The following is a 24,950-nucleotide window of genomic DNA, read 5'->3' as shown; positions in this document are numbered from 1 at the left end:
ATAACCAAGGGACAGGCTTTTATGTCCTGCTAAAGAGAGATGCAGGCTGAAGCCTACACTACCTAGGAGATGACCATGAAAATTCTTGGGTACAACATGCTCCTATTTTCTGTTCTGGAAACACTTTCTATGCCCAAGTGCAAGACGAAATCTTGGAGGGGACTGCCAGTAACTCTAACAGGGAAAATAACGCAGCAGCTGGGGTGCAAGAGAAAGAATTGCAGGAATGGGGTCTCTGTTGTGCTTCACACTCCTTGCTGGCCTTTGAAGTGAAGAAGTGTGGGAACTGAAGGCAAGTCTCCTGCCTGGCAATGTGGGCTGATACTGAAAGTCTACCAGACTCTTGATAGGAGACGAGCAAGGGAGAAAAGGGGTTATATGCACTGTGAAACAATACTCTGTGGCTGCTCTGAAAGATGACACCTACCGCAAGTAATTTATAATTTGTCGGAAATGTCTCCTTCTGACTACCCTCGCAGAGAGAAGGAACAGGAGCAGCTGTTGGCCTCAACCCATCTCATATATTATTATCTGTCTTCGGGACCTGCTAGCAAGGCATGAAATATAATGGGATTCCTCGAGGTTTTGCTGCCTTGGTCTTTCATCATGGAAGGAGGTGTGGCTGTGCGAAAATGAGGTGGAATTTTGTCAAGGGAATTTGTATGTGCTCAGAGAGATAGAGCAAGGGCTGAAATGATAGATACAGGATCTTGCCTTGTGAGGGCCAAACTATGGCCACTCCAGGCTGAATACTGAAAGCAGAAGAGAAAGAGGGAACTGTGACAGCAACTGCTCTTGCTGGATTTGCCCACCAGTCATACTGCAAGCCTTCAGGTCTTTAAACCACATTATCCTAAAACTTGAGCTGTCCACTGGACAAGACTTTGCAGCAGGTTTGGTAGCCTGACTTAAGGACAGCTCCTATTTCTGCAAACTAAACATATCTTGCCTAGGTGAAGTTAAACCCACCACTCAGGTGCTCAATGGATGTCACTTAGATCCAGAGCAACTGTATGGGCTGGTGGGCAGCAATATGGGCAGGAAGCACATAAGCCATGTTAAAGCTTGATCTTCACTTCACATGGTGGATGCAGCTGGCAAAGGCAATCTTCATGAGTCATCACGTCAGAAGTGAGAATAAGTCTTCAAGGATCAGGAAGCATGAAACCCACTGGGTCCAACATGGTCTCTTGGGAGGGTATTGTAATGGTGATGTTAACACATCATAGGCTGGCAAGATGGAGCTGAGAGTAGATATCCTAAGGGGACCACCTGCATATATATACTTGCACAAGCCTTTCATGGTGCTCTGCTGTCACAAGCCCTCAGGCAGCAAGACTTCCCTCCCACCCTCATGCTGCTGAGCAGAGACCTAATAGGTTTTGTGCCACCGTTACTGGCCAGGAGTGAGGCAGAGGAAGGACTGAATTTAGCTGTTCCATAGGTGAGTATAATCCTCACAGGAGTGCATGGGAACTCCTCACACAGCTGACACACAGCATGGACATAAAAAATTCGGCAAAAGAAGATTATCCGGGGTTTCCCCTCAGCAGACTTTGACTATATAAAAAGGGCTGTAAAGAGGAAGGGAATAAGCTCTTCTCTCCATCCTCAGGGAACAACACATGAAGTCATGATCTTAAAATGAGTCCTAGCAGAGCTCTGTTAAACTTCAGAGGCAAGTTGCTAACAGTAAAACTCGTGAAGCACTGCTGTAGATTGCCTGGGGAGGCTCTGATTCTTGAATCAATCGAGGTCTTTAAAAACAGGTTAGATAAAAATCTTTGAGGAATGGCTTAGGAACAGCTGATCCCACCTTCATGCAAATAAAAGGCCTTGATGACCTCTCTTCATCCTTCCAGCCCTCTCTTTTTATGTTTCAGTGACTTGGTTTTCCTGATAATCTGCACCATACTTCATGCTCAAGAAATATATAACTTTCTCAGGGCTGAAGAGATGAATCTCTTACAGCACAGATGTGCAGCAAAGGTATTCAACAAAAACCTTTTGCAGAAGTTTCTTCATCACTTAACATGCTCTTTGCAATGTTTTCCAAAAGAAGCATTACAACAATTTGACACAGCTGGCACAGCATTTTGATAAAGCCAGCTGTGTTCCTGCACTTGGGGCACAACAACCCTATGCAGTGCTACAGACCAGGAGAAGTCTGTCTAGAAAGCTGCCTGGAGGAGAGGGACCTGGGGGTGTTGGTTGACAACCGACTGAATATGAGCCAGCAGTGTGCCCAGGTGGCCAAGAAGGCCAATGGCATCTTGGCTTGTATCAGAAACGGCGTGACGAGCAGGTCCAGGGAGGTTATTCTCCCTCTGTACTCGGCACTGGTGAGACCGCTCCTCGAATCCTGTGTTCAGTTCTGGGCCCCTCACCACAAGAAGGATGTTGAGGCTCTGGAGCGAGTCCAGAGAAGAGCAACAAAGCTGGTGAGGGGGCTGGAGAACAGGCCTTATGAGGAGCGGCTGAGAGAGCTGGGGTTGTTTAGCCTGGAGAAGAGGAGGCTGAGGGGAGACCTCATTGCTCTCTACAACTACCTGAAAGGAGGTTGTAGAGAGGAGGGTGCTGGCCTCTTCTCCCAAGTGACAGGGGACAGGACAAGAGGGAATGGCCTCAAGCTCCGCCAGGGGAGGTTTAGGCTAGACGTTAGGAAAAAATTCTTTACAGAAAGGGTCATTGGGCACTGGAACAGGCTGCCCAGGGAGGTGGTTGAGTCACCTTCCCTGGAGGTGTTTAAGGCATGGGTGGATGAGGTGCTGAGGGATATGGTTTAGTGTTTGATGGGAACGGTTGGACTTGATGATCCGGTGGGTCTCTTCCAACCTGGTTATTCTGTGATTCTGTGATTCTGTGTAGTGCTATGCTGTCAGCATCCCCTTATGAAGATGATATTATGGCTCAAACTGTTCAATTTCTTTCCTGTCTTATGAGACCACATCCTCCTTAATAGGAACAGTTAAGGATGTTCCCAAGTGCTCCTCACTGAACACTGGCTTGACCTTTAAGACACTACACTGTTTTAAGTCTCTGTTGTCTCGAATCACCTTTGTGGTGGATGAGGTGCTGAGGGGCATGATTTAGTGGTTGATAGGAATGGTTGGACTTGATGATCCTGTGGGTCTATTCCAACCTAAAGATTCTGTGATTCTGTGATCTGAACCCAGATGAAGGCAGGCCAAAGTGCTGGTATGCACTATAAAACATCTTCCAACATCATAGTTTTTGCAAAGGAACAGTCTTAGAAGAGAAGTTGGTAAGCTGAACTGGGGTTGAGGCCATGGTGTGCAAGAATGATACCCCCTGGCACAGTTAGACATGACAGGCAGGACAGGGGACAAATGAAGTGTTATCAGTCTTAGTTTACAAGCAGGGCTCTTACCCACATCAGGTTTTCCTGTTACCCAGCCTTCTTTTGGAACCCCAGTGGATCTCAGGAAAGGGGCTAGGCAACCTGGTCTAATGGAAGGTAGCCCTGCCCAGGGCAGGGAGTTTGGAATGAGATGATCTTTAAGGTCCCTTCCAACCCATATCATTCTATGATTCCATGATTCTGTGATTGTGCAGTTCTACAATAATGTTAATGCCATCTAAGTTTCAATGTGCAGAGGATGGTTTACAGTCTAAACTACTCCCTTATATACTCTACAATACTATATACTCCCTCATAATAAACTCCCTTCATTGCCCACAGAGACAGAGAATTCCAGAGTGTAACTGATTTATCGTTTCCATACACTTACTTTAGCAAACTGATGACAGACTATGTTAGTCATCCACTTGAGAATGACACAGACAGTCTTGATGTACCTACTTGTGACCGTGGACCTCCATGTCACATGTAGAGAGACTATATGCTGTTAATGCATAGATTATTTTTGCCCCTGGTTTCTATTTCTTCAGACTGAGGAATCCCTGAAACTGCTAATATTGCTTATGTAGAGGTGTCTGACATGTAAAATCTGAGGGGAAAACTAGAGTGAAGATGAAATGTGGAAAGATGGTAGTTATTGGTCATTTTATAGGTGTTGGGTCACACAAATGGGGGATTTGTGGTTCCGGTGAAGGAGATGTGCACTATCTAGTAGAGGTGGTTCCCAGCTATCTGTTAAGCAGAAAACCATCTTTTCTTTTTTTTCTTTCCTTCCCTTGCTGTTGAAACTTTCCAAGCCAGGACTTAGAATAAAGTTAAAGTGTTTTCAGGAATGATATTGGATGGTCACTGTCTGAGGTGCAGGGTTGTTTGTTACCAAAAGACACTGTGAGCAGAAGGTCTCTAATTCCAGACCAGCCCACACCACAGTCCTACTCCAGCAAGTCTGTTGTGTTTCTGCCTGTGATCAGTACCAGATGTTGAGATAATAGCTACAAGAAGATCTGAAGTAGGCAGTGATGAAAAAAAGAGACATCTGAAGAAAGTTACTGAACAACCCTGCTAAAGCTTATATTTTTTTTTAAAAAAAAGGAGACTGAAACAGGGTGTAATAGAGCAAACACTTACAGGATCTTTGAGTATCCCACCTGAGATGTGGCAAAGGTATGGAATCAATAAGGCAGAGTTTAAAACATCTTCAAGTTATCTAAGGATAGGCACCCCAGATCTTCAAGGTTCACAAAATTGCTTTTCATTCTTACAAATTGTGGCCAGTACTCTTTCTACAAAGGTGAGTTTTCTTTCTATTTATTTCAACAAGCAGGGAAGAGCTGGGCAGGGCCATCAGGGCATAGTCAGTTCTCCAGTTTGGGAAAGAAACCAATTTTTTTGTGTATTTAGATTCTGTCTATCAGGTATTTTTTTTTAATTTTATTTTTTAATTGGGTTCAGCCAACATGAAACAATACGTTAGCAAACCCCTCATTGATAGATGTCACAGTGAGTTTGAAATGGCAACTTCCATTTCCTATCTTTACTGTTGATTTTGATGTTACTTAACGAATGTAGAACCTCTAAAAGATTCTCTTTAGGGGCTTTAAATCTGGAAACCATTTGACAATTAAGCCAGAAGACACAACAGGGTGTGTTTTATAGGCCCCATTAATATGTGTCTTGTGGGGGGTACTGCAGTGTGGCCTCTGCCTTTACCCACGCATGCTGTGTATTAACAGTCTGATAAAATTCACTCCAGAGTGCTTTATTGCTATGATGTCATTTAAAAAAAGGGGGGGTGGGGGTGGGAAGGGACAACAGTTTATTGTTCTAACAGAAAGCCAAGACAAGATCAGAAGACAAAACCAAATTATGGCAAATAAGTATCCCTCTGATCACTCCCCTAACATGCACAGGAAATACCAAACCTGCCTGGCTGGCAGTTTGAGCTATCTGTGAAGTGTCCAGAAAGACATCTCTGCTTGCATTGCAGGCAAAAGATGTCCAACACTCATCGGCATTGTGGGTACGTGTAATGTCCGAGTGTCTTGCCTTGTGCTTTCTCTGAGCGCCTCTCCTGTCTGACGTGGACTTTGCAGGACTTTGAATTGGTGGCTTTGGGACTAATCTGCCTTAGGGTGTTCAGTTGTCTCAGTTTCTGCTTCAGCAGGTGGTGAAGGTGTGGGCATCACACAGACCTGAAGTCTTTGCTAAGCTGCTTGCTGCTGTGGACTGAAGGCCAACAGCAGCTGAAGGACACATATGCCAACAAAAGCTTGTGTGGGAGGATTAGAAGGTCATGAAATGTTTCTGAGAGCTATCCTACAGAAGAGGAAAAGGTAGCTGAGGTGAGCAGTTCCAGCACTTACTAGGTTTACTATACTACCCTCCTTTTGAGAGAACTCAGCTCTCCGGGTGAAATCTGTGTAGTGGTCCCAAATAAATTGTGGACTCAACTCATGATATGGGTAGTGAAGTCTCTCCATAGCAAAAATAACAAGAAGATCAGGCTGAGGTTGCTAAATTTGGAGATGTGAGGACTTGAGTCTCCAAGGCCCTTCTCCTGGCATCACTTTCAAATCCTGTGTTCATCCATAATATTATTTCCATGAAAAAAACACAGTGGGAAGGGGGACAGGAGCTTTTCCAATCCAGTCCACTCTGCTTTATGGCTCCTAAGGTACATGGTTGCAGACTGTTACTCATCTCAGAGTTGAGGACATGAATGATCTTTCTGTTTGGAAAGATTTCAGAGACGTGCTTTAGCTGGTTCTTATACAGCCAGCAAGGGCAACCATCAGGGCAAAACATGCCTGAAAGAAGAAATTGAAAACAGCCTTGGAAGAAAATGTGTATACATGTGGCATGACATTTATTTATTATCCAGTGCTGCGGAGCTCTTGCCCAAGCAGAGTTGAAAGCTTAGTGAAAACGGTGGATTTTTCTAAGCTCTACCAGGATTTAGACCCTCCAGCAAATGTATAAACAAGGGATATTTTCAAAGTCTTCTCTTCCTAATGGTAATTCATAACGATTTTAGGGACATGCTGTTCCATCTGACTGACAGCACTGAAAAGAAAAAAGATTCTAAATGTGGTCTTTCTACTCCATGATTTGCCTAACAGCTGGACATAATGCAAAGTCCGTTTTCTGCTCCTGCACAGCTGCTTCAACATCTGTGTAACAGAGAAGAAGCAATGGGGATTGATTTGGCTTGGGATATTAAAGGCAATTGCTTTTGCTTCCCAGGACTCTGAGAAAGAGGGTGATGGACCAGGTCTCCAGGTCTTTCTATAGGAGACAAACCCATTTCACTGTTCCTGTCAGCACAAATTAAATCCTTAATAGCAAATTAGGGAAAAAAATGCTGATGGCTTACATGAGAGAGAAATGTATGTAAGGAGACACTGAATGCCAGGAGCTGGCATCTCTACCATCCATTGGCTAAGCGAGTATTTCTGGGGAAAATCTCTTTGTTTTTCTGCATCTCCATCTCACTCCATCACATCTGGATGATCTGTCTTCATTGATCTCTGATGAAGGCTGCAATTCCTATGTAATTGATATTAGTTCTGGCATGACAGAAAGATGATCTTGTGTCTGCACAGTGGGATGGACTGAGCAAAACATGATTTTTCTCCATCTCCGTCTTTTGTGATACCATGGAAATACACGGAGATAGAAGATTTTTCCCAGCCTCAAGATCTGGCCTGTCAGGGCAGCACTAAGACCCTTTGAAAGGTTGCCATGGGTTCACTCTCTGTGGTCACTTTGGCTTCGCAGGCTGAAAGTCCAGTAATTTTTGAGTTGTTCAGGAGTTATTTAGCATCAAGATCTGAATTTTGTGAATAAGAGTCTGGTTTTGAGAATGAGCTCAAGATGGCCCTCCAAAAATGCTACATGATGCTCCATGAAGTCTATCCAGTGACCTAGGACTTAGATGCTCAGCTGTATATAATAAGAGCCTGAACATACTGGTTCCAGCAGGCGCTTATGAAAACATTGTAACAGTACCATTCCCTACATGGTTTTGCTTTCCCCAGCCAAACCCAGTGCTGGGAATACAAAGGCAGGATCTTCAGACTCCGGAGGCATCACATCCAATATTATCAGGCTGTGGTAAGCCCATGAGCAGTGATTGTTTTGTGCCTTGATGTTAAGTCATCTCTGCTCCACTTCAATCTTCTGTGATTGATGCCTTCTAGCTGATTCCTGCAGCACATGTGAAGTTTGTGTTATGGGAGAACCCTGCCCTTTCCTGCACTTGGCTCTTCACTTCCAGAAAGAAGGGCATGTAGCCACCTTGTTAGCCCTGTATTTGCAGACTAAGAACCTCTGCTTGCACCAACAGCTTGGCTTTGACTGGGAAGTGAGAAGAACCACTCTCCTATGATGGGCCCCAAATGCCTACAAAGAAATCTGGTCCCAGTCCCCTTGAAGCTCCCAAACCCTCTCTCTTCCATGTCCTTTTCCCCATTCTCTCCCAGCTTTTGTCCCACCCACTTCTCCAAACACTATCACCACAAATAAGTACGAAGTTGTTCTTTTTAGTGATCTCAAAAGGTCTTTGGATCCAAAATTTACATGCTGGCTCTCATTGTCAGCTCTCAGTATGAGTACTACAACAAGCCAAGCACATCTCAGGGTGACAGATATGGAAAAACAAGGAACGCATTTCTCAGTCTCTTGCCTGCCCCCCACCCCCTATCCCCCCTTTTTTGCCACAAGCAGTCAGTAGGCATCTTGCATTTACTTATTTATTTATTTTTAACAAGGGAAAAAGAACACAAACCCCTGCGCAAGGGAGGGAGCACATTTGAAATGAATTTCACAGAGGTTTCTTTCTTTACCCTTGACTCCACCCCAGGAGAATGCTTGGCTGAAATGATGTGAATGCAAGATTTTATTAAAAGTAAACCAGCATTATAGGAAAGGAAGCCATGAGTTGTTGTTAATGCCAACCAAACAAACCTGAGCATTAGGCAATATAAATATAATCTACATGATGATTCACATATGTTTTCTGTCTATCTGCTATAAACTGCAACACCCCACTCAGGGTATAAAACAAAGCACCTTTTTCTGTTCATATGCAGCAAATGTTTGGGTTTTTTTTTTTTTTTAATTATTATTGCCAAGTCAGATGTGTTCATGTGGATTTCAGCGGATATTTCCATGACCCAATCAAACCCACTAGGTTGTCAGGCCTAATCCATCAGCCCCATGAATCGTTCTTGAGATTTCAGATTAGCACAACCTTTTCTCTGGCTTTCTGCAAGGAAGATATGAATATGAAATAATACAGGTGTGGCTTAAGAAGGAACGTCTGGTGGCCTATGACTTCGTGCTGAAGTACCTTCAATATGACATTTGTGCCCTGGAGATATGCATGCTCCATGTTGTGTTCCTCATCAAAGAGACTTTCAGATGAGACTCCATAGAATGTCCAAAGTGGAAAAGATGCACTCAGCTCAATCCAAATCTCTGATCACAGTTGTTTCAAGTGACTCAAGAGCGTGTGCCTGCCCAGCCAGTAACTGTGGAGGTGATGGAGCCAGAAGCAGGAGTGAAGCTATCATAAAGCCTTGCCTGACTCAAGCTCTGGATGACCAAAAGCCTTCAGTCATGGAATCCAGCTATGGTTCTGTGTGCTTTCTGCCCTGCCCCGTGCAAAGTGAAAATGGCTTGAGTCAGAGCAGTCCAAATTTTTTTTTTACTTCATAACTCACCCCCTTAGAAAAGCTGTTACCATGTCTCAGCCAAAACTGTGCTAATCAACACCTGTAAAGGTGCCATTGTCTGGCTATCAGGACTGTTGTCAAAACCTGTGAGCTTTCTAAATGTCCCTTGCTCTTCTGGGGCCAGACTTTCTGAGATCTGTCTTAGTACATCAAAACTCCAAGGAAATTTGAAACTCCATAAGAACTTGAAACTATTCCTCATCAGTTGCAGTACAGCAAAAGCAACCCAGCATGATGCTTCAGGGAATTGTACTGTTGTCGAAGCCAGTTACACCTCTTCTGAATTAGGAGGTAAAATCAGAGTGCGGACCAAGCTTGATCATTAAAACATGGCATGGGATGTAGTAAAAGTTGGTGTGCCCTAATGGAAAAAGGCTGTCTCGTTGTGGGAATCCATCTCACCTAACTTTAGCAATGGGGTTCATCTCAATTATCTGCAAATGTTCTTCATGTAGATTTTCATCCCTTAGTTGAGTACTCAGGCTTTCATGACAGTAAATGGAGATGGAGTTAGTACTGATAAAAAAGAGCAATAATTAAGTAAATTAAGTAAAAGATAAATAATATATGTAAACCCTGTATCTGCTTGGCTGGGTTACCCCTTAAAACTCTGTTGGTTGTATTGACCAGATTTTGCACAATTGACTTCAGTGGAAACATGTATTTCCATCTCATGCACTTTCTAAACGTAAAATACATGATCGTAATCCCACGCTATATGTTTATGTTGCAAGTAATCATATGTTTGGACTCTTTGCAGTCAACAGAGGGAAGGAGGCATTTGCAGGATATGATTAATCTTATCTCAACCAGATATTTAAAACAGATTAAATGATCTCTGTGCTACACGTGACCATTTCTCTCCTTCAACTAAAATGAGAGCTCAGGACATCCATCTGGGATGGAGACTTCTACACTGCAGACATCCAGCTGTGAGTGAGATGAATCCTGCCCAATTTACCTCCTTGGCGTTGGGCTGATTTTTAATAAATTTCACTCAGTACTTGCATTCCTTCCTGAAAACTTCTACGCTAGTGACATGGCTTGGCTACTGCCCTTTTCCCCAGATGAATTACAAAAGAAAATCGGCAACCACAGTTTGAGTCTTAAAATACTTCAGGATATATAATGCAGTATGAATTAAAATTATTAGACAACATATCCAGGAGCCATCTTAGTTTGACTTGACAGGTCTTTCTGCCTTTCAATGTGGACATTTTTTGGACTGTGTCTCCTCAACCTCATGATCCAAAAGAATTTTCCAGCTTCCTTTACTCATTCTTTGGCATTGGAGGAGACTCATAAAGTAATGTTAAAGACGTTCCTGTGCAAGCATCTGCGTGGGGGTGTGTGTGGATATTAGTATGTTAAATATTTAACAAGGCATTGAAAGACACAGTAAACGAAGATCCTTTGCATGCCAGATTTGATTTCTTTTGATTTGTTTGGGCTTGGCAGTAATAATTACAGAAACCTTTGCTTTCAGCTTAGAGAGAGGGTGTGAACAGGAAGGAAGGAAATAGAACTTCTATAATTATACTAATAAGATAATGAGCTAGTTTTATATGACATGACGTTAAGCGCTACTGCCAGTTTTGTCAACAATAACCTGTAGTCATACCTAATTTTTTTTTTTTTGAGTTTTAGGCATCAAACCTGAGTTTCTCAAACAGTATGGAGGCTGAAGTCCTTGTATCGGGTGGATGGAAGAGGTGAGTTCTCTATGCTGTACATGATAATGATACAGGAGGGAGAAATGGCATTAAGTTCCAGGTCTCTGTTGGCACAAATATAACTGAATGTAAATTGGACCATGGCTACTTTTGAAGTGGAAAAATTAGCAGATGGCTTTGAAGCATCAGAGGAATGCAATTCTGGAAAAGCCTTTTAGTAGCATTAAAGATGTGAATGGGAACATATAGCAGGGTACTTGTGACAGCAACATCACATGAATCAAGAGGTCCCTTAGTCTTCACAGTCTTCTTCCATGCATTGAATTATAGTGTAATGATTTTCCTTTCCTCCTGGCCTCTCCATCAGCAGTTTCAAAGGGACTCTGTGAGACATATTGCTGGGACCTCGATTCCTTCCCCATGCTCGGTTACAAAGTTGTAGACTCTTAGCATTTCCTTGCCACTGGAAGGCAGAAAATGGTTATTGCAGACATACAGTGCAACTACTGTCATGCTAAGCTCTTGAGCAGCATGACCCTTGAGCTCATCACTGGGGCCTCTGCATGTGCAAGGATTGCTCTTGCATCATGACCATCTGTACAGTGGGTACACCTGAAGGTGGCCTAGAGATGCCAAAAATAGAGTTTCCATTCTCTCAAGTTTATCTAGACTTCTTAAAAAAGCAGCATATGTTCATGCACTCTTTTATGGAAGGAGTCAAGGCTATGTGCTAGCCTCAGGGCAATTTGTGAAAACTATAAAGAAATAAAACTGGAAGGCATCTTGAAGCATTACTTGGCCTGTATTTCTGGGCCAAGAATAGATAATTATAACTATGCCACTCCTAGCAGAGACTTACCTTAAATGTCTTGTTAAAGAAATGGAGTTTAACAACCCGTAGTTGGAGACTACAGAGACCTCATACAGCTGATTCCAGAGTCCTGCTCTCTGCTAGCAAGTTTTTCTTAATGTCCAACCTGAATCATCCTTACTGCAAAGTAACCTCATGATTTCTTGCTGTGTCTACTCAGTATCTGGACTATGCAATGCTAAAGGGAAGATACTGTTCTTTCTGCTATAAAGAAAGCCTTTATTGGTTTATTTGGGCCAAAGTAGTACATAATAGAGGCTCCGGGCCAAGGTTTCAGCTAGAGAAGTCATAAGCAGCCATAAATATCCAGGGAACAATTTATGGCTGCATAGAAGGCAGAGCAGAAAAAGGAAAAGTGTCAGTGTTGGGCATCAAGGATCGGATTGTGATGACCTTAGTGCTATAGACAGGCTCTGCCCCTTGTGCTCTGTAAATGGCACAGCTAGTGTCATTGATAAACTTAGCAGCCCATGATGGTGTTTTTTCCCCGGAATTTCTTCCCTTTATACCTCAGTTAGGAAGCTACTGGGCACCAGAGGTTCTGAGATTTATAGGTCATGCCGAGGATGACTGGTTAAAGAAAGATATACTCCATCTTCCCTAGTTAAAGGTCTTTGTGAATGCTTAACACCACCCAGCCAGGGCTTAAGTACATTTTAAAATGTTTTTACAAAAAATGTATCCAGTTTTGAATTTATCATTTGAATGTGTCAAAAAAAATCAAGGAGGGGAAAAAGGGGCTGGCTGGCATTAGGCTTGTGCAGAATTTATGGCTCATTTTCTTCATGAATGAGATGGAGACTGGGTAGCAGACCTGGGATTCCCTCCTGTTGGGCCAGGAATTTTTTTTATTCACTTGTTTTTGAGGAAAAAGTTTTCATAAAAAAAAAAAAAGCCTACCTCACCTTCAGAGGGGGATTTGGATTCAATAGCAATCTACTGGCCAGACGTTGCTCTGCTGTAATCCTCATGGTCTAGCAAAACTATAGACAGGGAGGATGTAATGGCTGAAAATTCCTTGACCACAATGAACAAGGCACAACAGCAGGAATGTCCTGGGGCTTTGTAATGGCTCTTGAGCTACCCTCCAGCTTCTTCTCTCTCCTATTCACTCTGAGCTCCTTCCCCATCCTCTGTAGGAAGCACAAGCCTTCTCACAGTCCCTTTGTTCCTGCCCCTTCTTGCTCCACTTTGGAGCTTGGGAGAGTTCCTCTCGTCATTCCAATGGCATGGAGCAGTGTATCCTTAATCAGACCCAAACCTGTATGCTCAGATGAAAGCATAGCACAATGAGCATGACAAATCCTTCTTCTCATCTGGTGCAAATCCACATTTCTCCTGGTTTCCCAGAAAGTACACAGAGAGGCTATGTGTGAAAGATAAGCCAAAAGTCGACACTGGAAGCCTGCAGAGGAATTTTTGGATAGAGTGCAAACAATCTGGTTTACATCAACCCTCTAGCTTATTCATTCCTCTATCAACAACCAGATGTTCAGTGCTCAGCGCAAAGGCTGGTGAGTGACTCCATCTTGCTGGCTTACAGGAGCCGGTCTCTGCTCATCCTCTGATAGTGAGTGAAGTGTTGTGGGTCAACGGGGAGGCAACCAGAGTAATGGTGTATTCAGGGACCCTTTGCAAAAGCTATCTTTACAAGTATCTTATGTGCTATATCTATCATGTATCCCTGAAGAGTTCAGCTACAGTCCAGAAGAGCTGTGTCCATGTGGGAGATGGATCTTTCAAGCTCCAGGGCAAACTAATTAGTCAGGGTATTTGCAAGGCAACTGAAGAGAGCCTGGTCATGACTTTCAAACCAGTAAGAAGCTTAGAAGACTGGCCCAGCAAGTTGGGACTCGGCACCAAACTACCTGAGATAGAAGGTAAGGAAGTTCAGCCATGTGGACATGAGACACGTTGTGCCAGTTGCACTTGGGGTTGGTAAACTGTCTCTAGCTTACTGTATGGAGCCAAAAAGCTGTAGCTATTGGATTGCTCAGTGTAGATTAATAAATCCTGCAGCATGTGAGCTGTAGAAATGGAATGCTGCTAAGAAGCATCTACCCCATGGCCAGCCCTTTTGGTTGAGACGCCCCTCAGAAGCAGGTTCCTTTATTTTATTTTTTTTTTCCTCTCCTGAAAGCTGGTTTCAGTGGCTTGTCTGAACCCTTACCCCCAGTTGTCATCTGTCACTGCCTCTTCCCTGTTACTGTCTTCTACATTCAGGGCCCGTACTTCTCCATCTTCTTCCCTTCCCCAGTGCACACCACCACTCTCGCAAATCCTAGAACACGTTCATGACTCCAACACAGATGTTTGTGCATGGTCTTAGCTTAAAGTTAATGAGAAACCATGGTGTGGTCACTACAGAATGGCTGGTATGTGGTAGTTTGATGAGTAGAAGGGTTCCCTGGACTTTAGAGCTGTGAACCTCCAAGCTGTTGATTGAACTTTTTATGCTTAAGGCCAGCACTGTGCTGTGGGGCTGTGCACAATTGCAAGAAGGTAGAACAGTCCCAGACCTACTGAGGTGGTATTTTCTAGGATCGATTGCTGAAGAGGTCTTAAGCAGAGGGATGCCATGGTGGCTTTGCCAAAGGTAACTCCCAGGCCATGCCCCAGGTTAGAGTGGATCAAAAGCTGAAGCTATGGTCTCCAGACAAGTCTGATGACCAAAAGACCTATTACCTGGACTAAGGGCTGTATTAGTGGTCTCTCTCCATCACTCTAAGTGCTGGAGGACAACCTGTTTCATTTCTGAGACATCTTTTTCTCTTTCTGGCTTAATAAGCATATTCCCTTGCAGAGAAAGGAAGGTCTGGATTGTCCAAGTGAACATGTGAGAAGACTATAGCCTTCTAGCACTCATCTACTTGCCTTTTGCACTCAGTATGAATTGTGTTGGATACAAGCCCTTGCACCAGAAAGCCTGAACCTGCTTCTGAAGAACTGCTAGTCTATATGATGAGTAACGTGTGACTGAGGGGAGAATCCCACAGGAAAAGGGAAGCTTTTCCAGTCAGGTCCTGATATGCTACTACAGATATTGCTGGTATTTTCACAGAATCATAGAACATTTATGTTATCAGAGCTTGACTGCAGTTAAAGCAAATGAAGCTGAAGCTGAGTCGTTATGAGAAAAGCAAGCAGGATAATCAAAGGATACACATATGCCTGCATATCCACACTATGTCTATAACCCTTGCAGCCACATATAAATATATGTGTAAGTGGGAGAAGCTGTATTTGAGTCTATGCAATACCTACTACGGCAAATCCCTATTTCTTCCTTACACCTTTAGCCACTGTTGCAATGCAACTATTCATGACTTAGGAGATTCTCTCTCATGGAATTCTTGGTCTGAGCCTCTTGTCTGTGTATGTTGTAATTTAAATCCACACTCTCCACAGCCTGCAATAGGAAGTGGAGATTCAATTACCTAGTGGCTCACATGTCCCACCTGAAAATGTCATTCAATATCTTTACAGTCCCAATATCTCTCTGATCTATGGCAGAGTCTTCTTAGACAAAAAAAAAAGTGGGTTTCACAGTTGGGCAGGCAGCTGAGCCAGTTAAGTGACTCACAGATGTGCTAATTGGCATTTCTTCTCTACCCATCCATCTGGTTGGTTGCTCAGGCTGGTGGTCAGGAGCAGCAGAGCCATGTTTCAGAGGGACACACTGTGCTGTGCAAGCAAGCAAGATGTAAAAACTATCAACATTATAAACTTCAAAGGATGTTCATTGACTCCCTTTTGTCACTGTACTAAATGGACGAAGATTTTTTAAGCAGAATTTATTTTTTTAGTTAATTACTATAATTTTGATTTCTGATTCTTGTACTATACGGTGTTAATAACAAGTAGTTTTGCTAAAATCAAAGGAATAGCCCCAGCGTAAATGGAGAAAGTCATGCTTGGATAAAACACAAGGTGTTTTGAACTCCCCCCAATTCATTGCTTATGCTAACAGAAACAGAGAAGAGTAAGATAATTGTTGTTGTAAATCAGTGTAGCTCCAAAGATTACATCAATTTCCATTGGCTGGGAGTCTCTTCCTCACTCTGAGACGCGATGTTGCTTAGGTGTTGAAGCACTGACCTCTTGTAGGAGTCAAATGCTGGCAATTGGCTGCATATGCTCCAGGAATGTGTTGGAAGTCTGCTCCAGAATTTTCTCCCTGATTACTTGGAAAAATTCTAGGGCAGGATTCATTTCCCCTAGGACAGATATCCGTGACTGAGATGTGTAAGTCTCCTTTGTGGCATTTGCTATGAAAGGACAGAAGCAAGCAGCTCCAGAAGGCAACTGTCTTGATGGTGTAGCCTAGACATCACCTTAGGGTGAAATGGTAACTCTGTGGGTGGATTCTCTTCTCTCCATTGCAGATGTGTATAGACATGCACACCTAAAGACAGGGATGCAAAACTTCGTCTTCAATGTCTACCCCACACTTGCTCAGGTCTATGTAACAGCTGCTTACTTTTGTGCCAATTTTTTCTTCAGCTTGAACGTTTTTTCTCCTTTGTTGATTTTTTTTTCTCCTGATGTAAACACTGCCAGGATCACTCTGTCATGGCAGTTCAGTTGCTGAAACATCAATGGCAAAGTTTCAGCTCATGCCAACTGGACCACTCTCAAGCAATGCTCGGGATGTTCCTGAAGTCAGCGTGGACTGCCCAGTCATCAGAATGGATATAAACACCCTGGACATGGTTTATTTCTTCTTCATGGACCTCAGTGTCAGCAAACCATCTTGAGAATGTCTAGTTTACTAGTACAGATGTAGTTTCTGAATCTGTTTTGTTCAACTGAACAAACCAAGCTCCTTAGCTGCTTTTCGTGACACGCACTTTCTGGTCCCTTTGTACCTGTTCAGCTTTGAACTCAACTTACTTGATTTTAAGTGATTATGACTTTACAGCAATTTAGATGACATCTCAGCCTCCCTCTGTGCAATGGTATTAATACTTCCCTACCTCTTAATGGAAACATCTTTCCTGAGTTACTTTACAACTGCAGTTGTTCTTTTAAGGCCACTGTGCTCAGATAGATTCATTCAGATCCTTTTTTTCTTTACTGTTGCCTCCAAACAATGAGCTTCCACCATAGTCTCTAAGTATAATTTCTTACTCTTCATTACTGTTGCAATTCACCTATTTCTCTCACTCAGCCTTCCTTCAAGGTCATCCAGATCTTCCCATATCATATTCTTACCCTCCTCTACAATAGCAATACAGTCACTCAAGTTTGTGCAATCAGCAGATCTCATGACCAGGCACCTACATTTTTCTGCCAAGTTCATTAAGGAAAATATTTAATAGGATTGGTCCCAGGACTGATTATTAAGGAACACAATGGAGTTTCTCTGGATTTACTCAGAAGTAACAGACAGCAAATGTTGGCCCCAGATGGTATTTTGTTCAAAACAAAATAATGATTTCCATCTGTCTCATCACTTTTTAAACTGAGGTCTGTGGAGCACTTGCTGGTGGTCTGTGCAGTGCTGGCTCTTTGCAAGGTGCTGGCTCCTCCTTGTTATTTCCAGCTGCTAAATTCTACTAAATTAAGCTAAAGCTTACAGTAAATATTTTCCAAATATTATTTTCATATGTAAGTAACTGGTGGAGTTGCTGGTGGAACCATATATGATTGGAAGGGGTGCTCACCTGTGAGAATTCCTGAACTGGGATGTAGTCCAAGTGATCTAGGACCCAGGGACCTTCTTATCTGTTTGTTAATCAAGAGTGTATTACTTATGTCACAGTAGCACTGAATACTCCTAAGAAGCAATATGACTACACACAGCCTGAACCTTGCAGATTCCTCCTAAAGGCAGTCTTCATCTCAGAAAGATTACACGCTAATTTACCGAAGGCAGGAAAAGCAGAGTATACATGAACAGAGGAGGATACATCCACGTAGGCACGGCTATTTTGTCACAATTAGACTTCTTTTTTCCTCTGCAGCTGATACATAACTATCATACCGTGAAGCTGCAGGTTTGTCCAAAAGTGCCTGTCATGCCCCAGTAACAAGCGTCAGAAATATCAAATTGTTTGTAGCATCTTCGCACACTTTGGGGGCTCAGTTTGAAAGCATACAAAAATTTAGTGTGAGGATAATATTTTACTTGCCTGGAGTAGGTGTAAATTCTTGGTCAGAACTTGTAATACCAAGTCTGAAAAACATCTGACAGAATACAAGACATGGAGCTAAGCTTAGGGCAAAGGACCATGCAGAAGAAGTCCTCTGTTCCTTTTGTTTCTCTGATAGTCATATTGTGGACTAGGCACTGAGTTGGTACACAATCAGTCATAGTGCTTATATGGTAAAAGAAGGAGTCTTCTTCATAGTTAGAATAATAACTATTGACTTAAATGGCTGAACCATCCCAACTGTGCAGTGAAAATGTATTGCTCCATTCATGCAGACCTGGTCCTAAATCTGCATGTCAATTGCTTCTCTTGAGCCAGATTCTCTGATGATGGTTTTTCCAGTGGAGTATCAGGACAGCAAGCTACTTGCTGCAGTATTGATTTCCTCTGTAGCATCAATGAGCTTAAGATTATGGACTTAAACTCAGTTTACTGCCATTACATGCAGTGAGAAAATAAAACACCATAGTGACAAGGGAAATATGCAGTTCTCATTACCACTAACCCACCTTGCAATTCCAATTGCAGTATTCAAAAGCCTAGAGGAAAGAAAATGTATCTTTTACTACGTCTCAATGGTTTACAAGTCAATGGTGAAGGAACAAGGATATTTTTAAAAACAAACAGTAAGGATTTACAGTACAGGTTTTCCTTTCCTCTGCTTCACTTTTGTCAGAAACTGAGGTCTGACAGTTCCTGAGCAGTTCCCTCTAACTAGCTCTCCCTTGGTCTATTTTTCATTCCTTGAGAGAAAAAGCTTCCATGTGGAAAGAGCCTTAAATTGTCCAGCATTTTCTCATGGATTAACTAGAGCTGCACACTCTGAGGACTCTGTATTTAAGAAGGGACTACTAAGATTATTAAATACAAGTTGAGCTGGTTTCCTTATAGACAACTGAGATAAGCAAGTGATTCTTCAAAGAAATTCATCTACTCCATGAGCAAAATCCTAAAACAGGTGAGATAATTCATGGGCTAAAAGTGCTGACTGCTCTCCATAGCAGCTCATACCAGAGTAGGCTTAAAGAACTGATCCAATGACCGACTCTGAAAGCATCCTCCTTGCTCCCCTGTCTCTAGCAACAGCCCCAATTGACCATTTCCACAGTAAGTAGCTGGAGTTGGATGAGATAACCCAACTCTCCATGTTCATCATTGTTAGAACAGAGTTTTGTTTTGTAATCACCATGCAGAAAGGTAGCCAGAAGAGAGACAAAATGAGCTCTTCTCTCAACCTGCAGTGCATGACGGTTTTCTTGACTGTATGGCAGGGTATCCACTCCATGTTATCAACTAGATTGCTGCCACATCATCTCCAAAACCATTTCCTAACCAAGTTCTTCTCCTCGTCCAGATCTGTCTCAGTGGATCTCTGTGAAAACAATCAGGAAAGTATGGAAATGTACTGTGTTCAATAGCAACAGCTGAGACCTTCATCCTTCATCTCTCTTTTCAAGTCCTCTAGAAATTATTCCTGAATTGAATTTGCAGTGGTTGAGCTGGGGGACATTCACAATCTCTGACAAAGGGGAAGACCCAGAAGAATAGCATGAAAGAAAGGAAGGGGAGACACACTGAGGACTAGAAAGAAATGGGAAGAAAGAAGTAATAGCCAATAAATCCTATCTTTCCAGAAGTTTTTTTTGCTCAGGAGACCTAGAATAGACTGATCAAATTGCAGCCAGTAAATCTGAATTGATGAAGGACCTGTCCCACATTTTCACTGGCAGCAAAGGACTTTCTGTTACAGAAAAGGGATGTCAGCTGCCATGGAGTGATTTTTAGCAAGGTAACTCGCATTTTGGGATATGCCTTTTAACAGTTGATGTCCTCAGTCACCACCACTCAAGCTACCACCTTTGTAGGATACTCAGCATCACTCTAGCAAATATTCCATGGTTAACCTTGAATGAGTAATACCTGAGTGCAGTTAGCAAGTGAAAAAACAGTTCTGGAGCACTTATTTTTCTCTGTGCAGTGCCAGGATTAGTGTGCAGTGATTTCTTTTCAATGGAAGTCTATTTGGCTCAGCTATCTGTGCTGACTGTGCTAAATGCCTGCACTCTCTCCAGCTGGTGAAACCTAGTCCTGAGAGACTTTCCTAGTCTTTATGGTGCACAAAGTTAGACATGCTCAACTTTGAGGGCCTGGTTGGGAATGGATGGGCTTCATTGATGTCCTTCATCAGGGTTGAAACTGAAAACCTCAAAAGTTAGTGCAAATGTTCCTCTTGATTCCAACTTCAGGCCAAACATTTACTGGACAAGTGTCCAGCTCAGAGGAAACACAGATGCACCAACTAGCATGGAGATTTTGGCATGCAGATGCAAAATATATCTGCAGAGCCTCTGGGATGGATAGTTGTTAAGTCAACTGTAAGCCAGAAACTAACCCATCTGAGATCCCAGTTAAAGTGGAACAAAACCGCCAGATATATTGGCTTGGATTTGGCTCTATGTTCCTAAAGCCATGTGGCTTCTAGGTAGCTAGAAGCATCAGATAGGTCTAAACATGTCTCCGTGCATGAGATTATGTAAGCTAACGGCGGCTGAGCAGAAGTGCTGGCGTATCCCACCACCTTTACATGACCTACACCACTGTTCATGAAGATGTGAGTGTATCAGAGGCTTAGATCAGGATGACATACTTGTATATGCTCACGTTAAACACTGTTTCATGGTTATTTAACCACAAAGAGGAGATGAGATGTTTTGCTGCACAGTCAGACCTGCTGGATGAGCAGCACTGGGAGTACCAGCATTCTCCATAGCTAATAAGTGACTGTAGGTCCTTCGTTTACTGAATAGAGACCAAGTTCAAAAGAGCTGGATATCATCCATATTTCCATTCACTCTCTGGACACGTTTGAAGCTAGACTTCCTCACCTAATTTCTGTGAGCCAAATTGTTTGCACTGAATTGGCAAAAGATGAATCCCAGAGCTCACAGTTGTTTTGACATCTGTGTTAGCAGCATTGTGGTGTTTTATTTTAGTGCTATGTGTCTATGGATTTCACCAGGTTTGTGCCTTCTCATCATTCTTCCATTTGCTTTTACCAGGCCACTAGAGCTACACTGAAAGACACAGAGCTTTGTGGCCCAGTTTGCCAACATTTACACCTTGTCATTACCAGGCTGGTGATAGGTCACTCACATCAGAGGGCATTGAATACCCAGCATGCATACATAACAGAGTTTGCCCATTGCCTATGTATCACCTGATTTTTTTTGAGAGAGATGAAGCAGCTTTCTGCAGGACATCTGCAACACAACTTTTCCTTGACTCAGCAAGGCTCCCACATTTGCCACTAGTCATAGAATCATAGAATGGAATAGTTTGGTTTGGAAGTGAACTTTAAAGCTTATCTAGTTCAATCCCCCTGCAATGAGCAAGGACATCTTGTACTAGATTGGGTTTCATAAAGACCTGTCCAACCTGACCTTGAATGTTTCCATGGATGGGGCAAAACACTAGGAATGACTCACCAAAGTAGATTTCAACAGTGTTTGTTGCTGTCAAATCTTACCGAAATTACAGCACGTTGATTAACCTTTACCAGAGCCCTTCTGTGGCTTCTGCAAGACAAGAACAAAGGAACAAATTTACAGGTAATATTCCAAAATCAAAGCTCTGACATAAAGCTAGGTTCCTGAATTCTACACAAAGTGACTTCCAGGACAAAATTAATCTCATCTAACACAGGCATCTACATGAAAGAGGCCTCCATGCAAGCTAGTCACTCCAGGCTCCCTTTATAGTCAGTGAAGAGAAACAGAGCATGGCTCTGAGCTAATAGAAATGTCTACATGGGGCTGAGATGAATTGCACCACAGAAGTGCCTGTTTTCCTCTCTTGACTCTAATGTCTGGGAAGCATGGGGTATGCGGCTCAGATGGAGATGTCTGCAGGCACGGTGCTGGAAAGCCAAGTAAGATGGATTTGACTGCAATGAATTCCCCCAGAGTGACAGTGAAGGCACCCACCGGCAAAGCATGCCAGATCTTAGCTCTAATATTTCAGAAGTTACATGTGTTCTTTGCACTGAAAGGAAAAAAGGCTGAGCAGAAAGGTGGCAGCACACATCAAACCAAATTCACTGTACTAAGAGGAGAAGGGAAGGTAAATACTGTCCTAGACCTGAAAACCAGAAAGTACTTTGCATTAACCCAGCCTGACCTTCCTGGGGACATTGGCTGGAGAAATGCTACTCCCCCCAGCTCAGGGTATATAAAACCCAGGACAGACAATGAATTGGAGAAAGGAGATGCCTTAAAGAAATATTCTGGTCACACAGCATCTTGTGATAACTCTCTAAACATGGTGCATTGCCAAATGAATTTTAGAAGAATAAAACTCTTCCCATTTGCAGCTCCCCCTGGACATTTTTAATCAGCTAATTTCTCCCAGGGCTACTCGGGAAGGCCGGAGTTTAGGCAGGATTCCCATTAGAAATAGGAAAGACCTGTCTGATCACTGAGTTTATCCAGCTGTGTAGTTTGCAGTGAATAATGACCACTGGGGTTTTAGCAAATTGTGGGGGCAGTGGGGCAAGGGAGGGAAGTGACGGCTATGAATCATCACAGGCTTGTTGGCTATGGAGAGTCATTACAGTATTTCTTACTGAGGTGGTTTCTCTACATATGTTTATGCATGTATTTACATGATTTTGGAATCATTCTGCTAGATCCCCTTGATACACATTTTCATTCATGTAACAACCCCACAGGCACAGCTGGTTTGTGGGGAGAAGATACTTCATGGGACAAGGGCAGGTGCAAACCCATTTTAGGAAAACTTACATTATATCTGGGTGTAGATCAGATTTGTTTCTCCTTTGCATGGAGTATGTGATCTTTCGGCCAGTCGTGCCTCAATGTCTTTCTGGAAGGGTCTTTCTTCCCAGCATCTCCAGAATCATGGAATCACAGAATAGTCTGGGTTGGAAAGGGCCATTAAAAGTCATGTGGTCCAACACACCCGCAATATGCGGGGACATTTTCAACTACATTAGGTTGCTCAGAGCTCTGTCCAACCTGACCTTGACTATTTCCAGAGATGGGGCATCCACAACTTCTCTGGGGAACCTAGGCCAGTATCTCACCACCATCAGAGTAAAAAAATTTGTTCCCAATATCTAATCTAAATCTCCCCTCTTTCAGTTTAAAACCACTACCCCTTGTCCTATTGCTATTAGAAGGTCTGTCCCCATCTTTCTTTAAAAGCCTGTTTAAGTATGGAGAGGTCACAATAAGGTCTCCACAGAGCTTTAGCTTCTCCAGGTTGCACAACCCCAAGTCTCTCAGCCTTTCCACACAGGAGAGTTGTTCCGTCCCTCTGATCATTTTTGTGGCCTCTGCTGGACCTGTTCCAACACATCCATTCCTTTCCTGTGCTGAGGGCTACAGAGCTGGTTGCAATACTCCTGGTGGAGTCTCACCAGGCAAGAAGCTTTGAGCAGCTGCCTGCCTGCCTCAAACAACTCAGTAGAGCAGGAAGAATTCCAAATGAGAAGTTTTGACTTATTTGAAAGGTGTCTTGCTTCTGGGGCTGCCCCATGAATTTTTGTTTAAAGCTCTGCATGAGTCCAGCAGAACAAGGATAATAGTCCTTCATATCCTGGAGGATTTTAAGGCCACATTTCAGTGTACCTGATGAGCTGTCACAAGCTGTCACCACCGCTGGGGAAAGGTAGCTCACCACCTCCTTCTTGCTGCCACAGAACAAGCAATTCTGAGTGTTGCATCAGGTCAGGCAAACTGAATGTAAATGAAAACTTCTCTTCCAGAGCTATTTTGCAGAAATATCAACCCCTGCAACTACACAAGTGGTTGTGGTGGCCCCAGGGCACCACTGGGTTGGGGATGGGGAAAAATATCCCTGGCAAGAGGAGCACAGGACTGTTGCTCTACAGGGTAGTGATGGTATAATATGTTCACTGAAGGGCTCAGGTGTTGCTGCACTATCTAAAGCCACTGTAGCCCTAGAAAAAGTAGACTTGTATAATTTTGCCTTAATTTTTCACTTCAATCTCTGAGTTTTTTGTTTGCAATTTAAGAGCTCATGTTTGTGGCCTCACTAAGCCAGCCTAGAAGAAACTGCAGAGAACAATATGGAAATTGAATATAAGTGAAAATGACTGGAAACCAGCCAGCACAAAACTGGTAGTGATCAGCTTGCATTCCCGTTGTGAGCTGAAAAATGCAAAACAAGCATTGCAAAGTGACACAGGGAATATTCTTCTCTAAAGAGTAATTTTTTTTCTGTGCTATAGACAATAGTCTAGGAGGTATCTATTTTAAAAATATTTTTGTCATGAGATTGGTCCTTTGAAAACTTCCAAAACTCAACTAATTTCAAGTCTTAAAACTGCTAATGAAAGAACACTCAAGCTGCAAAGAGGAGCTGAGTACTGATACAAATGATCAATTGTCTCAAAACAGATGCATTTGACATAGCTAGGAACAGGATTAAAAAAAACAACACATAGGCTTCTGTCATTTCTCTTGTCATGCTGCAATTAAAGAATGTGGTATTCTCTGTGGGGACCGGGTGGGGATTGTTCTGTCCTTTTTCATAGTCTGTAAGTGTTCATGGCTGGCTCTTACCTGTCACGTTTCTGTATTGCAGGGCACAGCTTGGGCTGCCAAGCGTAAAACAGTGGTCCTGGCTGGTTGCCTGCAGTTAATCCTTGTCATCCTTTGGCCCTCCCAGTACTCGTGTGGTCTCCTCACATATGGAATAAAAGAAAAATAACATGACATTAGTGGGACAGATCTTCAACTAAACATGAAGGAGCCTATCTCTGCCAACCTTGCTTTGCCTTTGTTCCAATCAAGCTAAGGGTCAAGGCTGACATAGCTGCTACTTTTTGAACTCCTTTTTCAGTAGGCTTCTGGACTAAGTTAAATAATTTGGGTCCATCTGTAAGACAACAAAGGATTTTTGTTTGGTTTTTTGCTAGTCTTTTCCTCAAAAAGAAAGCATGAAAGTAATCAAAGATGTAAAAGGAAGAAAGTCTATTGGACTTGAATGGGGCTGGAAGAGTGGCTGATATTTGAAGCAAAGACAGAAAAAGTCATCCTTGAAGATCAAGCCTAGCTGCCAGAGTATTTATTGGAATTCCTCTTCCAAACA

The sequence above is a fragment of the Phaenicophaeus curvirostris genome, chromosome 1, assembly GCF_032191515.1.
Source record: "Phaenicophaeus curvirostris isolate KB17595 chromosome 1, BPBGC_Pcur_1.0, whole genome shotgun sequence".
Taxonomy (NCBI): domain Eukaryota; kingdom Metazoa; phylum Chordata; class Aves; order Cuculiformes; family Cuculidae; genus Phaenicophaeus; species Phaenicophaeus curvirostris.
Note: the sequence above shows the minus strand (reverse complement) of the source record.